Here is a 9,829-nt window from a genome sequence, read left to right on the forward strand (position 1 = left end):
TAAGTTGGTATGATTCTGATGAGAACTTATCCTGGCTTAAGCATTTGTGCTTGCTGGTTCAAGGGGAGAAGTTGGTATGATTCAGTTGCATTTGACGGTATAAAATGCTCTGGAAGTTGGTATGATTCAATTGTATTTGATAGTATAAAAATGATTTACAAGCTGACAATTGTGTTTTTTCTCTTTTGCTTTTTGTTGAGCTGCAATTTTTTTTTTTATTTGGGATATGCTTGATATAGTTCATTGTACAAGGATTTTATCTTCCATTTATCTTGATATTGTCGGTGAGAATTTTAGTAGTGTTGAAGTGGATTGCTAGTTGTTGTCGCCAGTCCGTTAATTGGTTTTCACATATTGATTTGGGTTCACGAGTTGCCTAGTATTTCATTGTGAAGTCTAGACAATAAGGAAAATAGAGCTATAGTTGTGCTGCTTGGTTTATGTTGTATGGCTCCCTACCTAAATGATCTATGTTGCAACCATGACTCATATCGATTAATCTCCTCACCTACGCTAAAGATGAAGGATAACGTGGGATCATTGGAGTGCAATGTGATCAAGTGTGGGAGAGGCAACACATTATGCTGATGCTTCTCTAGTCTCTTTCTTCATCTCTATAGTTGATTCATTCTTTTCTAAGTTTAAGCCTGATGATACTTGGTTGTATGGATGAGTAACAAAAGATCATTTTTTCTTTTTTTCTTTTTTTTTTTGGTGATATTTGGTTGATGATTGGTTGTAAGAAAGAGATCGTAGATCTTTTTTGGTGAACTATAGTAAAATTCATCGACTATTGTGTACAGTTTATGGTGATACTTAGTGATGAGTAACTATAAGTTGTGGTAAGTAATGATAGCTAGTTAATGTGTGCGCAGTGTGAGGCTTTAGTCAGCTGGTTACTGTGAGCCTATGTATTAGTGACAGAAATGACTATGTTGATGAATTATGATATTCTCTTTGAGCTTTTATTTGAGTTTTTGTTTGTAATGTAATGTTGCAAAGTTGTATAGTTTTCAAGTAATGCTCTGTTTGAAAAATGGAAAAATGAGTCTAAGATATTCAATAGGTTCTACAAGCAATCACTTGCGTCAAACTCTATTATTGTAATTTGTAATGTGTGATATTTAAAATATATCGAAGTGAGAATTGTGGCCGAAGATTTTATCAATGCCCTCACAATACTACATAATACAATTATAATTTCCTTAGGTGGATTGATGAAGCTGATCAGACGTCAATGTACTTTTGTTATTATTGTTCTTCTACCGCCAATGTTATTTGTAAACATGTTGTAATGAAGAGTTGAAGACATTTATGCTGTACTTGCAAGAGCAAATGTAATCTCTTTTGTATGCATTTTGAAAGAGTGCATAAAAATGTTCTTGTTTCTCAACCTTGAACTATCAGTGCAATGAAAGTACTTCTTCATGTTCTTCCATATATGACGCATGCAAACTTTTAATTGTACGTCACGGTACACATTTTTAATTGCTACTCCCAAACCTTTCTCCATATCTAAAATAAATGCAAGTGGTTATAACTCACATCCAAAATATTATTTCAAATTTATAGGGAATCATAGTCGTGTATCTTTAGATTCTATTTCAACAACTGTAAAAGCTAATGTAAATAGATTATTGTTACTATCAAGTGATTTGGTAGATAGTAGAACACCCAAGTACTTTGATTTGAGATGGCAAACATCAAGGCCAATTAAGGGTCTGCAACCTACAATGAAGCCTTTAATGCAAATATTGAAGCTTACATAAAACCTCTTAAATGAGTAATCATCAGCATCATAAATGTATGTGATCTGAGAGCCCAAATTTCTAGCAATGAGCTCACATCTCATAGTAGAACCCCATTTTTAGTTACTTCCACAACACTAAAATTCATTGATCGTGCTACTTCTCTAGAGTGCAACAATCTCATATAAGGCAATGATAAATCATAATTTGACTCCAAACTATCATTAATGTGCTACGGTGATATATCAGAATTTTTGTTCACAATATCCTATATTTCAAGAGCAAACAAGTTTGATGTAGTAAGTTTATTTCCAACTCTGTTAACACCAAGATATAGATATGTATCATCTAACTTCCTAATTTCAAAGGTCTGACCATCTCTATATAGCGATGTGCATACCCTCTAAGGACACCCTCGATGCGAGCATGTTGCTATAACGCTAGAATTATTGCTAGCCTTAATCTTGACCCCAAAGTTATTAGTAATTGTGGTGGATTAGAGAAACTGCTTGAAACTACTAACATCATGAAAGTAAGCACTGACTTCTAATGCTTTATCATCACTAACTTGTTTCATAAGATGGTCACAATTTAAGCTTTGAAAATTAATGTAATTTAAAGGAATATTAATAGCTTTATTTGTACTATGACAATGCACCAAACCTTCTAAGATCAAATCAACCACTACATCATCTTGTATTGTAAACACAAATTCAACCAGCTGACTTCCTTTACAATGTTCTATCATTTGCATCACTTCAACATCACTCAAAATAATCTTGTAGATTGGGAGAAGTAGCACATACATGATAGTGTAACTTGAACTCATGGTCAATAAGCCATAGATAGATCATTTCAACCTTTTTTCGGAGGACAAAATAGTTAATCAAATCATTCTGAAGTTTCATCATTTTTTATTTCCCACCATTTTTTATTTCCCACCTTCATATTTTCTTCTCGTTCAACTTTAACGTCACTTCAATATCCTCCAAACATAAATGTAACACAAACATATTCACCCACATTCACCATAACATCCATTTAAGCTTACTCCAACTAACTCAAAATGAGCAAAAAAAAGGTAGACAATTAACCAACAAAAAAAAAGTAAGAATATCTTATGGCAAGAAGCTAGACAAAAAACATTTATGGCATGATTCAAAACTCACATGAGTAGCAAAACAATAAAGAAGTAGCATTGCTGAAAAACATGACCCGACGGGCGTTCTCACACATCAGAAGATGAAGAAGCAGAGGAAAATTGACAAGCAACAAACTACGAAAGTGGCACAGTTAGGAGCGGTTGGGAGCTGTCACGTGTGTGCCTCACAGAGACAAAACGAAGTGTGAGATGTGAGAGAATATGTACTTTTAGTGTGGGAAGTGTATTTTAGGAGTTTTAGGTGTTAGATATGTAAATAGAAAAGTTTAGAGCGCTATGTAGGTAAATCCCTTTTAATTTTAATATAAAACAGATGAATGTTAAGTTTGTTCATATGTCGTTTATCTAATAATATTCTAAAATATTTTTTTAATCAATTATTAAAAAAAATTGAAGCTATTTAAAAATTATAAATTTCTTTTTTTTTTAATAGCTTATCATATTCTTGTAAATATGATTCATCAAAATAGCTTTTAATTATAGAAAATTTTTAAAAGTAAAAATAAAATAATAGTTAAATAAATATATGACATCAATTTGAAGAGCAAAAAGCACTCATAAAATTGCTCGAAACAAGCCTACAGTTTTAGGCTCTGAATGATGAGTTTTATTATTATTTATTAATCGCTCAAACTTCACGAAGCCAAATTTTTTTTTAATGAAAACACAAATTATTTGAATTATATATATGACATAAATTAAATATTTTCTATACATTAAAAAGTGAGGGTTTTTAATAGGTACCTTATATATATAAATATATATTAAAAATTTAGAGGATAGGACTCTCTCATACCGCGCCTTAAATTAGCCCTTAACTATATTTTTTTAATCCTTGTATTTAAAATGTGTTTATTTATTTATTAATTGAGCAAAATTCCATAATTAAATTACTAATATAAAAGATCAAATATAAATTCATTAAAAGTAAGTCAAAATGTTATAATCAAATTAATTCCTGAAAATTTACAACTCATTAAATTTTACTTAGATATTAATATAATATATAATTAATTAATCAACTCTTATACTACATTTATCTATAAATTATACATTAAATAATTAGTTTAAATATCTTGACCCAAATTTTCTCTAAATTCATCATATATAAATTTAAAAGTTTTTAATCAACCAAACGTCAACTTTCAATCTTTCTCATTCAAATTTAAGATTCACTTCAACAATTTAAATCTCATTAAATAATTAGCAACTTTTAATTTGATATGACAACTCATAAGATCAATCTAATTAGTTAGGAATTGATGGAAATGATAATTATTACTCAATAAATATCTTTGATTTGTCTTTTTTTTAATCACATGAGAGCAATATATCATCTAGATTTCAACAAAATAATGCCATCAATAGTCAACTAAGTAGTTAGGATATGGAAAATTGTTTATGAACAACAACTTATAAGAGTTTAAATTTTAATGGTTAATTGATAATATTGAGGATCATGATATGTTTTCTACTAAATCAATGATAATCATAACCTCTTCAAATATAATATAAAGAATTGCAAATGTAGCATGTTAGGTCCAACCAAATGGTTAATCAACTTTTCTATTGAATAAATGCAACCTATCATCATCAAATTGCTTTCTAGATACTTCAAGTGTTATATATCACCATGCAACCTATCATCATCATCATACTAATTAAAATTATTTAATACATGCAACCTATCATCATCATCATCATCATCACATCATCTATATATTTGATATCAAATCATTTAAAGATCTCTACATCTTCAAAATCTCAAAAATCTTATAAGCAATTTCAAAATATTTCATTATAGCAACTTTGATATATTGAATAGATGCTCAAGCAATCAAATCCATCTAAATCAATTCTCTTTCCATCTTAAATAGACATGTTTTTGGTTTATTGATTTAAAGTTAGGCTTGGTTTGAGACGGTTTTTTTACTATTTTTTAAAACGAATTTTTTAGTATAAAAAATTTTATAACAAAAAAATTTTATACTAAAAAACTATTTTAAAAAAACAGTAAGAAAGCTGCAAAAGCATTAGTCAAGTAATTAAAATCCCTAAACTTCATAGAAACAATTTTCAAATAAAAGAACTAAAGTTAGAGTAATTAGATTCACTATTATTTACATCAAATTGCTTTCTAGACACATCAAGAGTTATAAATTTGGCACAAACATTAAAAATTGGCTTAATAATATGATCATACATTAGAGTCAAATCAAAGTATGATAGCACGCTAATGAACCAAATTCAATTCAAATTAAACTTAGACTAAGCCAAACTTGAATTGTTATATAAAGTAGCTTGAGACCAAGTTGAACTATACTATACTTGTTATGCATGAATGCATACAATATATGCTTTTGTTTTAATACAATTTGGGATAATTTTCTTACTGGTTCTAAAATAATTTTTAATATAAAATTTTCGTTCAATAAATTTTTGTACTTAAAAAATTTATTTAAAAAATAGTAAGAAACATATCTCAAATAAAGCCTAAAAACTAATTTTGAGATCCAATAATCAATAGCCCTAACATACAAAAATGCCATTATTTACTTACCTCTTAAGCATGAAAATATCGTGAGAATGGGCTTTACCGACAGCCCAATAGGCCCTTACCTATACAAATGGACCCATTAGCAAACAAAGCCTTCTTCCTCTTCAGCTTAATGATTGCTAAGTAATTTTTTCACTCGAAGCACTATAATTGTTTATATCCCATAAGCTCAGCTGAACTGATAGAAACTGAAACATATAAAAAAAATATTTTTTTAATATAAAATATTATCCAAATCAAATGGGATAATTGTTGTCGCACTGTAACCTGCCCAGCTTGGGCAGATTCTTATCTTGAAGAAATTGTACTATGAAACAGGAACAAGGCTACATTATTGGTGCAGATTTAAATTTAAATATTCTTCACCCCCTTTTGTGATAATTTACATTGCAATTTTAAAATGAGCAAACAAATATTAAATTATTCTCATTTTGCACCTTATGCATTGTCTTATGCGTGCTAAATTAAATAGGATATTTCAGTTTTAGAAATATCATATTGCACCCAAAGTAATATGTTGGGTTGAAGAAGTATCATAATTCTATCAAGAAAGAGTAACTTCATTTCATTTTTTTTAAATGAAATATTTTATATTTTGAATGAAGATTTTAGCTGAAAATATGCTAAAAGTGAAAAAAATGGTGTGGCAAAAATTAAGGTTTCGTTTAGAATGATTTTTTTGTTGCTTTTTAAAAAAAATTTAAGTACAAAAATTAAAAATTTTGTACTAAAAAATTACTTCAAGAAGCAGAAAGAAAGTCGTCCCATATTTTGTTTGTGATACCTTTCTTAGAATTTTTTAAAGTAGCTTTCTAGTATAAAAAAATTTTGAACCAGAAATTTTTGTACTAAAAAATTGATTTATAAATCAATAAGAAAGTTATCCCAAATAAAGCTTAAGAGTTTGTTTTTATTCTAATTGTTTTTTAAGGAATTTCTTATTTCCACATTAGGAAGCTATTTTTACAGCAGTTTTCAAACAAGCTAATTTTTTTTTTTTCACACAAAAAATTATAAAAAATCTCAGCCGTCAAAATAGATCCTGAATATTGATTTTTGAATAATTAATTAAAAAAAAGCATCACATTAATTGTTATGAAAACAATTGATACGACATAAATTCAATGAAACCCTATTTAAGGAATATAACATTTCCAAGCAAAATAATAATAATAATAATAAGACTAATAAAGGCATAAAAAATAGGGTCCATAGGCTAGCATCAATTTTAGAATTCTATCCACAAGTTGTAATGGTTAACAATATTGGTAGGACTAGTTGATAGAGAGTTCCTTCAAAGATTTTAGGTCTCTTTCTTTTCAAAAAAATAAATTGGGCTGTGGATGAGTTCATTTTGGTGAAGAAATGTGTGGCTTTGGCTTATGTTGACTTCTTTTCATCCTTTAGTAGAATGACATTTTTCTTGCTAGCCTATTGATTATACATATGTAGGCTACTAGCTTGCTTTTTTCCCTTAGAGTATTATTTGCCATTGGTCTTTCTTTCAAAACCAAACCCTTTGAAAAGGATGTCTAAGGAAGGACCACAACAAAATAAAGATGGAGATCTTCATAAGATCTCCTATGCAAAGTCCAAGAAAGTGACAAAACTTTGATTCTCCATGAATGCAAGCTATGATTATTGAAATGTTGTGATGAACTTGCAAATTATATGAGAAATTTTATTTTTATTAAATATATATGAATGTCATCAGGTGGTGTTGTAAATTTCACAACTGCTCATTTTAATTTTGATTTTTTTTAGGTTTTTATTATAATTTTGATTTTTTATCATGTATTTTTTAAAAAAGAATAGAATTAATTATTAATTTTTTTAATCATAAATGGTGCATTTAGAAAAATATTATTAAAAAGTACCCTGACTCACAATTAAAAAATAGGAGTAATAATGCAATCGATCTACTATTTCAAAGATTGAATATAGTTTAGATTTATTATTGTATTTTGTTCAAATATTCTAAAGCATGTGACATATTTGTGGTTAAGCTTTTAGGTTGATTGATTACACTTTATTTGAAATAATACTCTTCAACTCTACAATATATCAAAATTTAAAATTTATTAATTAAAAAATCATTAAAAAAAAAGTGCATTTTCAAATCATATGAAATGCAATCAATTCATCTCATGATCTCCCTGCCTTTGTTAACTAAGCTCCTCTAATCTCACAAACATAAATTAAAGTTTCATTTTGGATAACTTTCTTACTGCTTTGTTTTTCAAAGCGCAATTATAAGTTTTGTTTACTCATTTCTTTTAAATTATTTTTAATAAATTTTGTTTGCTAGGAAGTTATTTTTTATAACAGCTTTCTCAACAACAGCTTTACATTCACTTTTGTAAAAAATTGCAGTTGTCCCAAACATATGCTAAATTTAACAATCTTATCTAGCTAATACATAACAAGAAAATTCTATTCATAAGTTATCTTGTAATTATATAAGGTATAAAAACTTTATCTTTCGCCCTCTCTCACTTAAAATATATCTGAAACAACTGTGATATTTCATAAAATTAGTTTTAATGTTGCTGCAGAGAAAGCAACTTAACTATTTCGGTTTCAAAAAGCTACATTCCACCACAAAATTAAAAAAAAAAAAGTAAAAAAGCAGCAATGAAACAATAGTCAAAAGAAACTGTGGTTGCTGCATGGAAAGCAAAGCAGCGAGAAAACTATCTCAAACAGACCCATAATTTCGCCGTCAGATAATCCCTCAATATCAACAATACTAATTTTAGCCGTTAACTATAAATAATTGAAGTCATTTTATTGATTGCCAACTCCATGATTGATGCCACAAGATTAAAATATTAGCCGTGGCGGTTTGAAATTGTAAATGAAAGTAGGTAGTTCCTGACAAGTATTTCAAGAAATCAAAAGATATTTGCCTTTTGGCTTCTGCCAACCAAGCTGTTGAAGTCTGCAAGTTTCTTAATACATGCACCAAACAACTACAGGCTATAAGAGGAATTGAAAAAAGCTGTTTTGTTAAGAGAAGCCTAAACAGCCCATAGGTTTCAAAAAAATTATTATGTGCGGAAACTAGACGTAGAATGTCGTATGTTCGGAAACCAATTAGAATATGCTACGTCGGCAGTACTGAGCCGCGGTACTGAGCAGTACCGAGCCGAGATACCGAGCAAAAGAATGACGTGGTGCATTCTAATTGGTCTCCGGACGGCCTAATTAATCATTGGTTTCAGACTTTTTCATTTGTTTTCCAATTAATTTGTTTGGAAGATCTGTATTGTGTTTAGAATGAGTTTTGGTAGTTTCGATCGAGTTTCAGTAGTTTAGATGGTTAGGTATTTCAACTTTTTCACCTAATTTTTGTAGTTTTTAGGCTGACACATCAAAAAATTGGTTGAAACTAAAAAAACAAATTGACTAATTTGAAAAAAAAAAATCCGACAAAATCAATCTAAATTTTGCCAAAAAAAAAAAGAGTTTATTCAAAATTAAAATTCATGATTTCAGTTGACTTTGCTTTTTTGCTGGCATGAATATGGGTGTAAAAATTAGTTATCGGGTCGAATTCGGGTCCGATCGAAAATTATTCCAACCTAATTTCAGTCAACCTGAAACCAACCCTTCAAATAAATGAGTAGAAAAAGTGGAACAATTCATTTTGATTAAAAAAGTTATAATTTATCAACTATAAATACTAGATTAACTGATCAAAAATAAGAAGTTCATACCAACAAGCAAAATAGTTTAAACAAAAGTGGGTTATTGGGTCAACCCGAACTCAACCTGCTTAAATAAAGAGGTCGGAATTTCAAATCAGAATTTCATCCCTTTATGAAATGGGTCAATCAAAACCCAAATTTTCCATATCAGATTGATAGGTCAGTTCATTCATTATTACCTCTAGCTAGCATGCATAAAAATTATTATATAATCATTTTAATATTTAAATTTAGTATTAGAATATTCTAAAAAATAATCAAAATCATTATATTTATTTAAAAATAATTGTTCCTAAAAATATAATAAATATCATTAGATTTTTGAAATACAGAAAAATATTTTATAATTATCTCATAATTTCATAAGCCCTTCAAATTTATAAGTTATATTGACAAGCATGATATCTAAGATGTTATGTGGTAACAATAATATGCTGTGTTGTATGATATAAAATAAAGCCATTGATTTTTTCACAAATGTTGAACAAATAATTATTTTATTGTCTCATTCATCAGCATAAGGACCATTTTTGGTGGCCCCTCACTTCATTAATTGTATAAGAGGTATCTTGTACTAAAATTTTCTTAATTGTTTTGAGGTGAATAATTTTTATTATAATTTTTTTAATGTTTGTAATTTTTAATTAGGTCT

The sequence above is a fragment of the Dendrobium catenatum genome, unplaced genomic scaffold (assembly GCF_001605985.2).
Source record: "Dendrobium catenatum unplaced genomic scaffold, ASM160598v2 fragScaff_scaffold_1083, whole genome shotgun sequence".
Taxonomy (NCBI): domain Eukaryota; kingdom Viridiplantae; phylum Streptophyta; class Magnoliopsida; order Asparagales; family Orchidaceae; genus Dendrobium; species Dendrobium catenatum.